This window comes from Leucopleurus acutus, assembly GCF_964270905.1.
Source record: "Leucopleurus acutus genome assembly, chromosome: 11".
Taxonomy (NCBI): domain Eukaryota; kingdom Metazoa; phylum Chordata; class Mammalia; order Artiodactyla; family Delphinidae; genus Leucopleurus; species Leucopleurus acutus.
The window spans coordinates 15,662,851-15,676,973 of NC_139152.1; the positions used below are offsets into that span (position 1 = coordinate 15,662,851).

At 40.5% G+C, this 14,123-nt stretch overlaps 1 pseudogene across 1 annotated transcript; it reads left to right on the forward strand.

The window, feature by feature from the left end:
* Window positions 1–984: 984 nt before the first annotated feature.
* Window positions 985–13,528, forward strand: LOC309968311 (ubiquitin-conjugating enzyme E2 S-like; annotated as a pseudogene). The gene is made up of 2 exons: window positions 985–1,604; window positions 13,302–13,528. The product of its transcript is annotated as a ubiquitin-conjugating enzyme E2 S-like (transcript).
* Window positions 13,529–14,123: the final 595 nt, after the last annotated feature.

Here is a 14,123-nt window from a genome sequence, read left to right on the forward strand (position 1 = left end):
CAGTGGTTGAGAATCCCCCTTCCAATGCATGGGACAGGGGTGTGATCCCTGGGTGGGGAACTAAGATCCCACATGCCTCGGGGCAGCTAAGCCTGCATGCTCTAGAGCCCACAGGCCACAACTAGAGAGCCCGTGTGCCACAACTACTGAACCTGAGAGCTCTGGAGCCAGTGTGCCACAATTAAAGAGAAGCCCGTGCGCTGCAATGAAGAGTCTGCATGCTGTGACTAAGACCGAGTGCAGCCAAATAAGTAAATAAATATTTTTTTAAAAAACAAGAATGTAGGGGTGAGACTGCTTTGGAAAGACTGGGAAGAACTAGAGGATGGTTGGAGATGGAAGATGGGTCTGCATATATTTTGGAACTTTAATTCTTCTGTGAGGCAAAAGAGGAGAGCTGTGTTTTGTGGCAGATTGTCCTGTGTATATTGTGTAACCTGACAGGTGACCCTGAATGACAAGGAAGCTGGAATAGGGAATGATGGGAGTACACTTGACCAACTAATACCCCCCCACCCCAGATTACAGGGGTTTCAGAGTATCACATCAAAGAGACGATCTACAAAGAGCTTTGAGAGGCTGGAGAACAGAGAAGGCATCATGAGGGCCCACAAAGTCCTTTCTAGTTCATCAGGGTAGTAGACCTGACTGGGATTTGAGGACAAAACCAAACATCTAATAAGTGGTCATTTGCCTTGAAAAACAAAGACCTAAAAAACCTTTTTTAAAAAATAATTTTTTTGGTCCAGATGACCAAAGCCTCTATGTGTAATAAAAAAATCATAAATAGATTTCTTTTGAAATGGAAAAAAATTTTAAAAAAAAAGACCAGCACCTGGGGCAGGAGGAGCTGCAGGTGCAGTGCATGGGGGTTGAGGCAGGGGGGAGGGGAGCTGGGGCCCCTGGGGCCGCAGTGGCAGCAATTGGGGACCGCCCCCAGCTCAGGAAGGGGGCCAGGAGACCCTTCCCTTGCCAGTGGCAGTCATGAACTCCAAGATGGGGAACCTGCCCCCATCCTCCATCATCCATTTGGTGTACAGGAGGTGATGACGCTGACAGCTGACCCACCTGACGGCATCAAGGTCTTTTCCAACGAGGAGGACCTCACAGACCTGCAAGTCACCATCGAGAACCCCAAGGGGACCCCGGCGCTGGAGGCCTATTCCATATGAAACTCCTGTTGGGGAAGGACCGTCCTGCCTCCCCACCCAAGGGTACTCGTTGACCAAGATCTTCCATCCAAAGGTGGATGCCAACGGTGAGACCTGCGTCAACATGCTCAAGAGGAACTGGACACCAGCTGGGCATCCGGCATGTGCTGCTGACCATTGAGGGCCTGCCAATCCACCCTGACCCGGAGTCCACCCTCGGCGAGGAGGCTGGCCTCCTGCTCTTGGAGAATTAGGAGAAGTAGTACAGCTCACAGAGATCCCTCTGGGCACAGGCTGGCTGAGGCCTCCACTGCCGACCCCATGGCCCCTGGGGGCCTGGGAGGGGCAAGGGTCCCATAACCAAGAAGCACACGCCTCCCCCATCTCTGTCCCACCCGCTCCCCCTGCCCCCCACCCCCCGCCCCCCCACCCCGGCCCCAACTCTGTCTCTAAGTTATTTAAATTATGGCTGGGGTGGGGGAGGGCATGGGGGCACTGGGACCTGGATTTGTTTTTCTAAATACAGTTGGAAAAGCAAAAACAAACAAACAAAAAAACTACAGAAATCTGTAAAACATTACCGCGAGACATTAAAGAAGACCAGATTAAATGGAGAGACATACCATGTCAATGAGTATAAAGATTTGCTAATATAACGATGTCAATTTTCTTCAAACAATTCTATAGATTCAGGGCTATCGGAGTAAAACCCCAATCAGTTTTTAAATTTGGTTTATGTGTGTATTTATCATATTAAGTGTATGTTGATGTTTACGTGTGTGTATTTGTTTTGTTGTTGTTTTTATGGAATTCGCAAGCTGATTCTAGAAAATATATTAAAATGCAGTGGACTAGCCTGATTCCAAAATGGAAATCAATGGGAAGGCAATGGACTAAGAATAGTGAGGGTAGTCTTGAAGAAGTTCATGGGGTGAGAACTTACTCTACAAGACATTGATAATTTCCCTGATGTGACAGTAATTGAGACAATATATTAATGAAAGGATAGACAAATAAAATAATGGGATAAAATCAAGACTGTACATATATAGATTCCTGAATGAGTAAGATGACACTTCCGAACCTTAGGCAAAGCATAACTTTACAATAAATGTTGTTGAGAATATTGGCTATCCCAATAGGGGGTTGCTGGGCGTGGGGGCAGGTGAAAATGGACCTTGAACTCAATTACATATGATTCAGAAAAAACAGCTCCAGATGGACTGCAAGCTTAAATGTGAAATACAGAACCCTGAAGCTTCTAGAAGATAAGATAGGAGAATATTTTCATGACCTACAGTAGGAAAATACTTTATAAACAAGACACCAAAAGCGTAAAGGAAAGATTTATAAATTTTACTGTATTAAGTTCATCAAGACACCAATAAGAAAGTACAAAGTAAGCCACAGAGTGAGGGACAATATTTTGAATCACCTAAACAATCCTGCGATCAACAACAACAGTAATAAAATCTGGCAACCAAAAAGGAAAATGGGCAAGAGATTTGAACAGCAACTTCACAGAATATGAGAGCCAATAGCCAATGAATGTATGAACATGTGAAAGGAACTCAACTCAGGGGAAACGTAAACTAACACTAAGTGAGATAACACTACTGTGATAAGAAATATATATTTGGTCTCTGCCCTCAGTTCCTGACACAGAGTTCCTAAAACCCTTGTAATTTCCTGAATAATAGGAATAACAGGAGCATTTTTTGTTATAATATTTGGACTAAGTCCCTGGTTCCTGACACAAGAGTTTCTAAGACCCTTGGAATCTCCAGAGTGATAGGAGCATTTTATCACATGCTAATGAGAAGACTGTCACTGGGGTCCCTGGATAGCTTCATGATGGGAGCTAGTCCCCAGAAAGACCAAGGCATGATTAGAAACTTAGAAATTTCAGTCCCACCTCTGCCGACCTCCAGGGAGGGGAGAGAGACTGGAGTTTGAATTAATCACCAATGGCCAGTAATTTAATCAGTGATGCCTATGTAATAAACTTCCATTAAAAACCCTAAACAGGCGACTTCTCTGGCCCCTTTCTCTCGGACCAGTAAACCTCGCCTGGGAGCGTTCCCAAATAAAGCTTGTTTAAGCTCTCAAAAAACACAAAACAAAACAAAAAAACCCTAAACAGAAGGGTTCAGAGAGCTCCCAGGTTGGTGAACAAATGACGGTGCTGAGAAGGTGGCACACCCAGAGAGGACATGGAAGGTCCACACCCCTTTCCCACACCTTGCCCTACGTACCTCTTCATCTGGCTGTTCATTGTATCCTTTATAACATCCTTTATAATGAACTGGTAATAGTAAATAAAGTGTTTGCCTAGGTTCTGTGAGCCACTATAGCAAATTACCAAACCTAATCAGGGGGGTTGTTGGAACCCCCAATTTTTAGCCAAGTAAGACAGAAGTATGGATAACCTGGGACCTTCTACTTGCAATTAGCATCCGAAGTGGGGGCAGTGTTGTGGGACTGAGCCCTTAAGCTGTAGGGTCTGTACTAAATCCAGGTAGTAGTGTCAGAATTGAATTAAATTGTATAACATCCAGTGGGTATCCACAGAGAATAGAGAATTTCTTGGTTTGAAAAAGCCATACATTTGGTGTCAGAGGAGTTGTGAGTAGAGAAAATTTTCCTTTAACTAGAAAACCTATCAAAACAGCTAAAATTCAAAAGACTGATGATACTAATCATTGAGGCAAGTAGAGAGCAGCAGGAACCCTCATTCACTGCTGCTTGACAAGTGTATTAGTACAGCCCCCTTAGAAAAGGGATTGGAAGTAGCAGCAGAGCTGACTACGAGCACACCCTAGGACCCAGCATTTCCACTCCTAGGAAGAGAGAAAACAGAAATGTGTGTACATGTGCACCAATAGACAGTAGAATAGTGTTCTTAACAGTACTATTTTGGGGGGCTCACACTGGAAATACCCAAATACACACTAAGTGTAAAATATATAAATAAATTTTAGATATATACAATTGAAGACTATAAAAGAGTGGAAATGATCCAACTACAGCTACAATCAGATCCTGGGTAAATTTCACAAATATCTTGAGCAGAAAAAAGCCGGTCATGAAAGCAGTTATACTGTAGGATTCCATTTACTATAAAATTCAAAACAGAGCTACAGAGTTTGGGGATACACTGGAACTGTAAAGCAAGCGAGGAAGTGATTACCGTAATTGCCAGGAGGAGATGAAGGGGACATGAGAGAGGCTTTGGAAGTGTCGGCAAGATTGTTTCTTGATCTGAGTGGTGTTTACATGAGGGTTTGCTTTGTGATAAATCATTAGGGCACACATTTTTTTTCATATATATATATATATATATTTTTTTTTTTTTTTTTTTGCGGTACGCGGGCCTCTCACTGTTGTGGCCTCTCCCGTTGCGGAGCACAGGCTCCGGACGCAGGCACAGCGGCCATGGCTCACGGGCCCAGCCGCTTCGTGGCATGTGGGATCTTCCCGGACCGGGGCACGAAGCCGTGTCCCCTGCATCGGCAGCTGGACTCTCAACCGCTGCGCCACCAGGGAAACCCCATATATTTTATATATGCTTTTATATATGCTTTTTTCAAACTGTATCTTTTGAAATTTAGTCAATTTAATAATAATGAAATAATTAATATTAATTTAATAATAATAGGAGGTTTTTTTAATATGTTGGGAGTAGGAGTTTAGTAATTTATTATTTAGTTTTGCTGTGTTGGGTCTTCGTTTCTGTGTGAGGGCTTTCTCTAGTTGTGGCAAACGAGGGCCCCTCTTCATAACGGTGCACGGGCCTCTCACTATCGCGGCCTCTCTTGTTGCGGAGCACAGGCTCCAGACGCGCAGCAGGCTCAGTAGTTGTGGCTCACGGGCCTAGTTGCTCCGCGGCATGTGGGCTCCTCCCAGACCAGGGCTCGAACCCGTGTCCCCTGCATTAGCAGGCAGATTCTCAACCACTGCACCACCAGGGAAGCCCAATAATAGCATTTTTAACTGAGATATAATTCATATAATATTGTATTCATTTTAGGTGTACAACATAATGATTTGATTGATACATGTATATATTGCAAGATGATTGCCACAATAAGTTTAGTTGACATCCCTCACCTCAAACAATGAGGGAGAGCTTTTTCTTTTTAATATTTCTTTATTTATTTGGCTGCACTGGGTCTTAGTTGCAGTATGACACGTGCATTATCTTTAGTTGCAGCATGCTAACTCTTAGTTGCAGCACGTGGGATCTAGTTCCCTTGGGAGCGCAGAGTCTTAGCCACTGGGCCACCAGGGAAGTCCTGTGATGAGAACTTTTAAGATCTACTCTCTTAGCAACTTTCAAATATACAATACATATTGTTAAGTATAGTTGCCATACTATATATCCCCAGGACTTATTTATCTTAAAACTGAAAGCTTGTACCTTTTGACCACCTTCACCTATTTTGCCACGCCCTCCCCCAACCTCTGGGACCATCAATCTGTCCTCTGGATCTATGAGTTCAGCTTTTTTTTAAGATTCCACATATGAGTGATGTCATACAGTATTTGCCTTTCTCTATCTGACTTATTTCACTTAGCATAATGCCTTCAAGTTCTGTCCATGTTGTTGTATATAACAGGATCTCCTTGTATTTTTTTAAAATTTTTTATATTGAAGTATAGTTGATTTACAGTGTTATATTAGTTTCAGGTGTACAGGAAAGTGATTCCGTTATATATATACATATATTCTTTTTCAGATTCTTTTCCCTTTTAGGTCATTACAAAATATTGAGTATAGTTCCTTGTGCTATACTGTAGCACAAGGTTATCTGTTTTATAAATAGTAATGTGTAAATGTTAATCCCAAACTCCTAATTTATCCTTCCACCTACTTCCCCCTTTGGTAACCATAAGTTTGTTTTCTATGTCTGTGCATCTATTTTTGTTTTGTATATAAGTTCATTTGTATCCTTTTTTTTTTAATTCCACATATAACTGATATCATATGATATTTGTCTTTCTCGTTTGGCTTACTTCATCTAGTATGCTAATCTGTAGGTCCATCCATGTTGCTGCAAATGGCATTATTTCATTCTTTATTATGGCTGAGTAATATTCCATTGTATATGTGTGCCACATCTTCTTTATCCATTCATCTGTTGATGGACACTTAGGTTGCTTCCATGTTTTGGCTATTGTAAATAGTGCTGCAATGAATCCTCATATGTGTTTTAAATTCAACATTTAAAAGCTTAAGGAAACGTTCAGCATGAACCAGTGGGTGGTGTCCAGTGATACTGCTACTTGCAGCCAATGTCCTGTTAAATTCAGCCCTGGTCTTTTTTATTGTGCCTTGAATAATCTTACATTACAGCCCAACACAACAATCCTTACTAAAGCCATCATGTCACTGATTTAAATGAAGGACTTTAGAGTTTTCTTTTTACAAAAGGTGAATTGTAAGGTTGTCAGAGAGAAAGAACAGCAACCATTTCAAACCATATGTAAGCTTTAATTTAACTCTCTTTGTTAAAAATATATATATATATTCTCTTGCACTATTCCATCTATGGACCCTCTAGGACCTCCGTTGGAGTGCTCTGCTTCCCATAGAACTGTCAATGTACACACACATTGAAAAAAACGAGGGAGCCAGGTATAAAGATCCCCACCCCTATGGAGCTGACTGAATTATCCTGTACCACAGAGCTCCTAGGCCTTCCTCGACAGTCTTTTAATATATTGGCTTTCACAACCGTCGCCCCCCTTGTCACTCCAACTAAGTTATTAAAATTAAAGTAGAAGTGTTTAAAGCTAAAGATTTTTGGTAGAAGTTTGTAAAGGGGTCGGAAATCTGTGCCTTGACTCCCTAGCAGGATACTCCCCCAGTTTTTTTGTTTCTTGTTTTGTGCAGGGTTTTTTTGGTGTTTTGTTTTGTTTTGTTTGTTTATTTTATTTATTTTTGGCTGTGTCGGGTCTTAGTCGCGGCACGCAGGATTGCCATTGAGGCATGCAGGATCTTTCGTCGGGCTCTTCATTGTGGCGTGCGGGCTTCTCTCTAGTTGTGGTGTGTTGGTTTTCTCTTCTCTAGTTTCTCTTCTCAACTAAGCCCGCGGACCACAACTACTGAGCCTGAGCTCTAGAGCCTGCGAGCCACAACTACTCAGCCCGCATGCCACAACTGCTGAAGCCCGCACGCCTAGAGCCCGTGCTGCACAACAAAAGAAGCCACTGCAATGAGAAGCCCACGCACCACAACGAAGAGTAGCCCCAGCTCGCTGCAACTAGAGAATGCCTGCGCACAGCAACAAAGGCCCAATGCAGCCAAAAATAAATAAATAAAAAATAAATAAATTTATTTTTTAAAAAATGTTTAACCTTTCAGTGTTTAAAAACACAAAAACTCTGTTTGTATGAGAAAATTAAAATTTACATTTAAAACTTCTCTCCGCTGGCCTTCATCTTCCTCTAACCAAAGGTCAACTCTTCCTTGACCAAATTCTCAAAACTGGTATCTACAGACAAAGACACATACTTAGAGTGGATGAACTCAAACAGGAATTTTCATGTACTCAGTACAGTTGAACTCAAAGTCACTTATTTTATTTTATCTTTTTTTGGTTTGTTTTTTTTTATACAGCAGATTCTTACTAGTTATCTATTTTATCCACATCAATGTATACATGTCAATCCCAATCTCCCAGTTCATCCCCCCCCACCCCCCGCTTTCCCCCCTTGGTGTCCATACATTTGTTCTCTACATCTGAAAGTCACTTATTTTATGAAGAAAAGGGAACCACCCTTCTCATGCCAACATACTAGCTGCTTGTATAAAGTTCAGTGGTCAAGGCTGGGGAGAAAAGGATGTATTTCTGATGCCAGATAAAACAGAATAGAAAAATTCCACGTTAAATACTAGAGAAATCTCTTAATGAAGGTATTTTTCAGGCTAGAGCAACCTCCCAAGGGAAATGATTTGGAGTGACATCCCTTGAGACATTTAAATTATAGTGGATAAAATACTCAAACCCACCACGAAGAAACACTCTTTGTAGAGCTCATGGGAGAATTACTGGGATTTATAATAGGCCTTTTCTAAGAAGGAATTAGCCCAGGAGGCAGACCTGCTGTTGAATAAATATTATTTTTAATAGAGTGTGGCTGTATTGTAACTCTATTCCTTCTTCTTTGGAGAAGACCATGAATGGGTAGGGTAGCCAAAAATTAATAGGTTTTTTTTTTTAAGCGGTAGATTTCTTCACCAAGCCTTCCTAATTATGTGTTTCCTCAAGAAACTCACATTTCTATTCTCATTTTCTTTTAACTATTTTTTTAATGTTATCTACCCCTAGGACTTCCAGCCCCTTTCTCTAACAAATCAGCGTGTAACAGAAGAAAACTTCAGAATTCACACAGCTTTCAATGTCAGATGCTGAAATTTAATCTCACCTTTTTTGAGTAGAATGAATTTAATGGTGACCCTCCGCGCTAAGGCTTTCCCACTGCAGGGCTGACCCATCACAGCCCTAATTAAGAATAAAGCCTTCCACAATGAGTACATCACTTGTTTGGAATCAGCCTTTATATGTTAAAACAAACAAATAAACAAACACCCTGCCTTCGGGCTTCCCTGGTAGCGGATTGGTTGAGAGTCCGCCTGCCGATGCAGGGGACACCGGTTCGTGCCCCGGTCCGGGAAGATCCCACATGCTGCTGAGTGGCTGGGCCCGTGAGCCATGGCCGCTGAGCCTGCGCGTCCGGAGCCTGTGCTCCGCAACGGGAGAGGCCACAACAGTGAGAGGCCCGCGTACGGCAAAAAAAAAAAAAAAAAAAAAAAAAACCCTGCCTTCTAAAGAGACTTCATTTAAAAGTACAATTGCCATATTCTGTAAGCCCATTGATTTTTCTTCATTGTTGAAATGGAGAAAGTAAACAGAATTGCATATTTACTCATTTCATTTTCTGATACCTTTGCTCCAAGAGCTCCGCACTTCGGTCCCACGTGGATGAGAGGCTGCTATTTCCAGAGCTTGTCCGTGGAGATGACTGATGAATGACCAGACAAAATTCTGATTAATGCTCTGTAATTACGAGTTTGCTTCTACTTCAAGAGCTTTTTTTAAGTCCACAATTTTGACCGCACCATGTTTTTTTCCCCCGGTAATTGCTGAAGTTTGACAGCCACTGTGTTTACTGCCTGTAACATATGGCTAATTGAATCTGACCTGGGGAAAGGATGACCAGATTGCTAATTATGATCCACTCCACAGATCTGAGGCCTGAATAAATAGAAAACAAGGAAAATGCTGCTGAGCCAGAAAACATCATATTAGTGTTGAGTGGTTGTAGCAGGATGCAAGTATTCCCAGAAATGCCTGAAGATCACTTCTTTATGGTTTGCACTTTCTGTCTTTTAATCACAGAAGGCAGATAAAGATTAGACAGAAATTTGCTTTCATCTGTGTGGTTTTTGCAAGTCTGGACACTGGACACCTGATACATAGTTTCCTGAAATTCACACAATCTTACATTGGAACACTTTGCATTTCTTATAAGACAAAGACTGGATTTGCATCTTGTCGATTCTTCCCCATGCCCACCACTCCAGTAACGAAGATACACGTATGTGGATGGAAAATGTCACCTGCTGTATCAGTAAACAAAGGATGTTGTGACCATCAAGCCATCAACCACTGCAGCCCAACACCCACTGACTGTGCACCCTGAGGGGATTCAGGATGGAGAAAAATAGGATACTGGCCCTAGATAGTTAAGCTGTGTATCAAAGGAATGATTTCAATGAGCCCAGACTCTTGCATCTTCCCATACATAGAAAAGTGGTAAATTCATTAATTTAAGTTGTTTGTTTTTCCTTCAATTAGAAGGAATTTTTTGATGTTCAATATCTGGTTTGTTTTTTGCAAAACTTCTATATATCTGGGCTCATCCCTTACCTCTTCGGAGCAGTCCCTCAGAGCTATCTGAGAGGCTACCTCCCAGGCTTAAGTCCTCAACAAGTTCACCAAATAAAGCACAATTCTCAGCTTTTAGGTTATGCATTTTTTTTCGGTCGACACACATATATTTTTTAAAGTGTGCTTCGATTTTAAATGAATTTTTCTATAGCAGTTAACATAATGTAACATACCTCTTCTGTATTGCCTCCCCTAGAGATAGGGGGAAGGCAGTAAATGAAACAAACCAAGAATATTCACTCACCAAACATTTTTGCTGAATATTTAGCAGTGTAAGCCAGTACTAGGTGTCAAAAGTGTATATAGATGATAAGACACTTTTTCAACTTTTTTTTTACCCTTGTGAAGGTAAGCAAGGTGAGCAGTAGAAGTAAAATGTGAGGTAGGTTGTGGTATGTACATAAGAAAATATTATTTTCTTAATGTCCCTCACAAAGATGCATAGTAGGTGTTCAATAAAATCAACTGTAAATTAATAAAGGAAAGAATGAATATAATATACAGTTATACTTGATCTAGAGAGAAGTCACTTCTGATTGTGGGGTTCTAGAAAGGGTTTTGTAAGGAAGTAAATTTTTTGTTTTAGGTCTTAAATAAAGGAATAGGTTTAGAGTGGATATGATGGGAGTCACTCTACTGAGATGGCTCAAACATAGAGAAAAAAAGGTATAGGATATATTTGAGTGGCACAATAGATCTAGTTTGTCAGAGAAAGTCATATAATACTTCATATTTTGCAACGTGTCATAAATTTTAAAGATACATGAAAAAGAGTTGTGTAAGATAGACCTAGAAAGGTACATTGGGAACAGATCTTGGATGACCTTGATTACAGGCTAATGATCATGATAAAAAGCAGTGTTCCATCAATGTCTGTGGGCTAATTCAAATCTTAACCATTCATTCATAACAGGAAATGTTCTCTCCTCCAAAATCTCTCAAGAACTCATGTACTGGAATTAACATATTATGGTGGAAAAGATAAAGTTTGGTTCTAGCTGGAATTCATTTTGGGGATGAACCTGAAAGATAGTAGAGGTACCACTGAGAATAAACTCCATTGAAAACAAACATGCATGTTAGAAACCTGGTTCCTTCCACCTTTTTCTTAGCAGAAACCTGGTTCCTTCCACCTTTTTCTTATTTTTTCTAAAAATAATTCATAAATTTAATTTCAGGAATGATATCTATGGTGTCTTTTCTGTTAACAATCATATTTTTGTTGCAAAAATTTAGAAGAAGAAATTATCTGATTTAAAAGCTTGGTAGTGCTGAGAACACAGTTTCTTTGTAATTTTTTTTTAACATCTTTATTGGAGTGTAATTGCTTTACAGTGGTGTGTTAGTTTCTGCTTTATAACAAAGTGAATCAGCTATAATATACATGTATCCCCATATCTCTTCCCTCTTGTGTCTCCCTCCTTCCCACCCTCCCTATCCCACCCCTCTAGGTGGTCACAAAGCACTGAGCTGATCTCACTGTGCTATGTGGCTGCTTCCCACTAGCTATCAATTTTACATTTGCTAGTGTATATATGTCCATGCCACTCTCTCACTTTGTCCCAGCTTACCCTTCCCCCTCCCCGTGTCCTCAAGTGCATTCTTCAGTAGGTCTGTGTCTTTATTCCCGTCCTGCCCCTAGGTTCTTCATAACCTTTTTTTTTTTTTTAGATTCCATATATATGTGTTAGCATACAGTATTTGTTTTTCTCTTTCTGACTGACTTCACTCTGTATGACAGACTCTAAGTCCATCCACCTCACTACAAACAACTCAGTTTCGTTTCTTTTTATGTCTGAGTAGGTGAGAATAAGTTTCTTTGTAATTTTGTAGCAAACACGACCAGTTGTTTACACAAACAGCTGTTTTTCCCTAATAGTATATTAACATTCATAAGACCTATTATTTTTCACAGGAAACATGGTCACCTGGAGACTTTTAAAAATAAAGTGTAAACTTTCATCTTCCCTTGCTATTATAATTATGTGAATAATTTCTGGCCAATAATACGTAAGCAAAAGAATTGTGTGCAACCTCTGGGAAGACAGGAGATGTGACTTTCTTCATCCCATTCTCCATCTTGCCGTCTGGAATGTGGACCTGACGGCTGAAATTTGATCAGCATCTTGGACCAGGAGGTGGCCTAGAAATAGGAACAGAGAGAGAGAGAAGACCCTGGGCTCCAGAAGATTATGAAGATACCATGTCGCTTTAGATTGCTTTCCTGTGGACTTCATTTATGGGTACAGGAAAAAAAAATTCTATATTGTTTAAGCTACTATTATCTAGCGGTTTTTATCACTTAAAACTGAATCTGAACTTAAGTAATTTAAAGTTTGAGAAAGAATGAAAGTAATATATAAAGCATCCTATGGTAAGTTAAACTGCCAATAAGGAAACATTCACTCTTCCTCTTTCCATCCAAACCATATGCTTCCGTATCCCATTGATGTTGGATTTGATCGTGTGACTTGCTTTGACCAATGAGAAGAGTAAAGGCTTGAACTGTGCCTATGTGGCTGGGCTTGCCCTTTTGCTCTCCTCATTGCCCTGGAAAAAATTTCCACTGGATAGCCATTACCCCTTTGACCCCAGTCTTATAATGAACACTCATGTAAGAGACCTAAACCCAGCCCTCAGCTAAAGCTTGGAGCAGCTGAACTCCAGATGACACCAAACGGGTAACCAAGAAATAAATGCTTGCTGTTTTATGCCATTGGATTTTGTGATTATTTATCATCCAGCATTAATGGACTAATGGACGTCTTCTCCCGTTCAAATTTGTCAGGATTTTATGCATTGAGAACTGCACTCTGTGGTTTTCAACCACCCAAAAATCATCATTACAATTCATTACAGCATTAGACCAGCATATTACCAGCCTTTTATTGCCAGTAAAGTGACTTAAAGGGATGAATATTTAATTCGTATTTACGCTATAGTACGCCCCATGTAATTAAGGTCAGAATTGAGTTATATGGGATGGAGAGTCCTTTCTATGCCCATTGGCTTTTACAATTGTGACAGTTTCAACTAGAACTCATAGACCCAGTTTGTCTGGAAATGTGACAATTTAGTAACCAACTGCCTTTGGTGTGACCACCAGAGCGTTTGAAGGTTTCCTCTTGTATTTATACACTTGTAAACAGAAATCACCTCACACCATTTACTTTCTGATTTCTCTCATTCTTAGCAACTGATGCAACAATCATTCTTGTTGAGAACATTAATAACTACTTTACTACAGGTAATGACAACAAAAGAGGTGCAAATTATCGCAAGATAGGTAATCCTTCTCAAGAGAGCTTTTATGGTTTTATTACTCTGTCTGTAAAACTTTTCAGCCCCCAGGATCCAGTGTGGATTCTGGGGCTATTTGCTCAGACATCTGAGGAGGCCGTCCCCTCCTGCTCTTCTTAAATAAAACTTTTCTTTATTTGTTCAGCTCTCCTAGCTCTCCCTAGCCACCATCACAATATATGTGGACGTCTTTCTCCTCTAGAGTCCTGACTTATCGACAGTGGCTCCAGACACTTGGTTGTGGACCCATAGGACTAACAGGTTTCCACAGCCCCTCTCTGTGAACTCATCCTTTGTGATCTGTGTGCTTTCCTTCTTGGCTTTTCCTGCAGTCCTTGACTTCTCACCCATACAGTAGATTGGTTAGTGATTCTCCCTTCTCTCATTCCCTCCTTCCCTTTTCTATAATAAATCTCTTGTTCTAATACTACTTATAATGGCTTTTATTTCCTGATTGAACCCATTTGCGGTTTGGTTTGGTTTGATTTGGTTTTTTATTGAAGTATAGTTAATTTATAGTGTTGTGTTCATTTCAAGTGTACAGCAAAGTGATTCAGATATATGTGTGTGTGTGTACATTCTTTTTCAGATTCTTTTCCGTTATAGGTTATTACAAGATATTGAGTATAGTTCCCGTGCTATATAGCAGACCTTTGTTGTTTACCTATTTTATATATAGTAGTGTGTATATGTTAATCCCAAACTCCTAATTTAT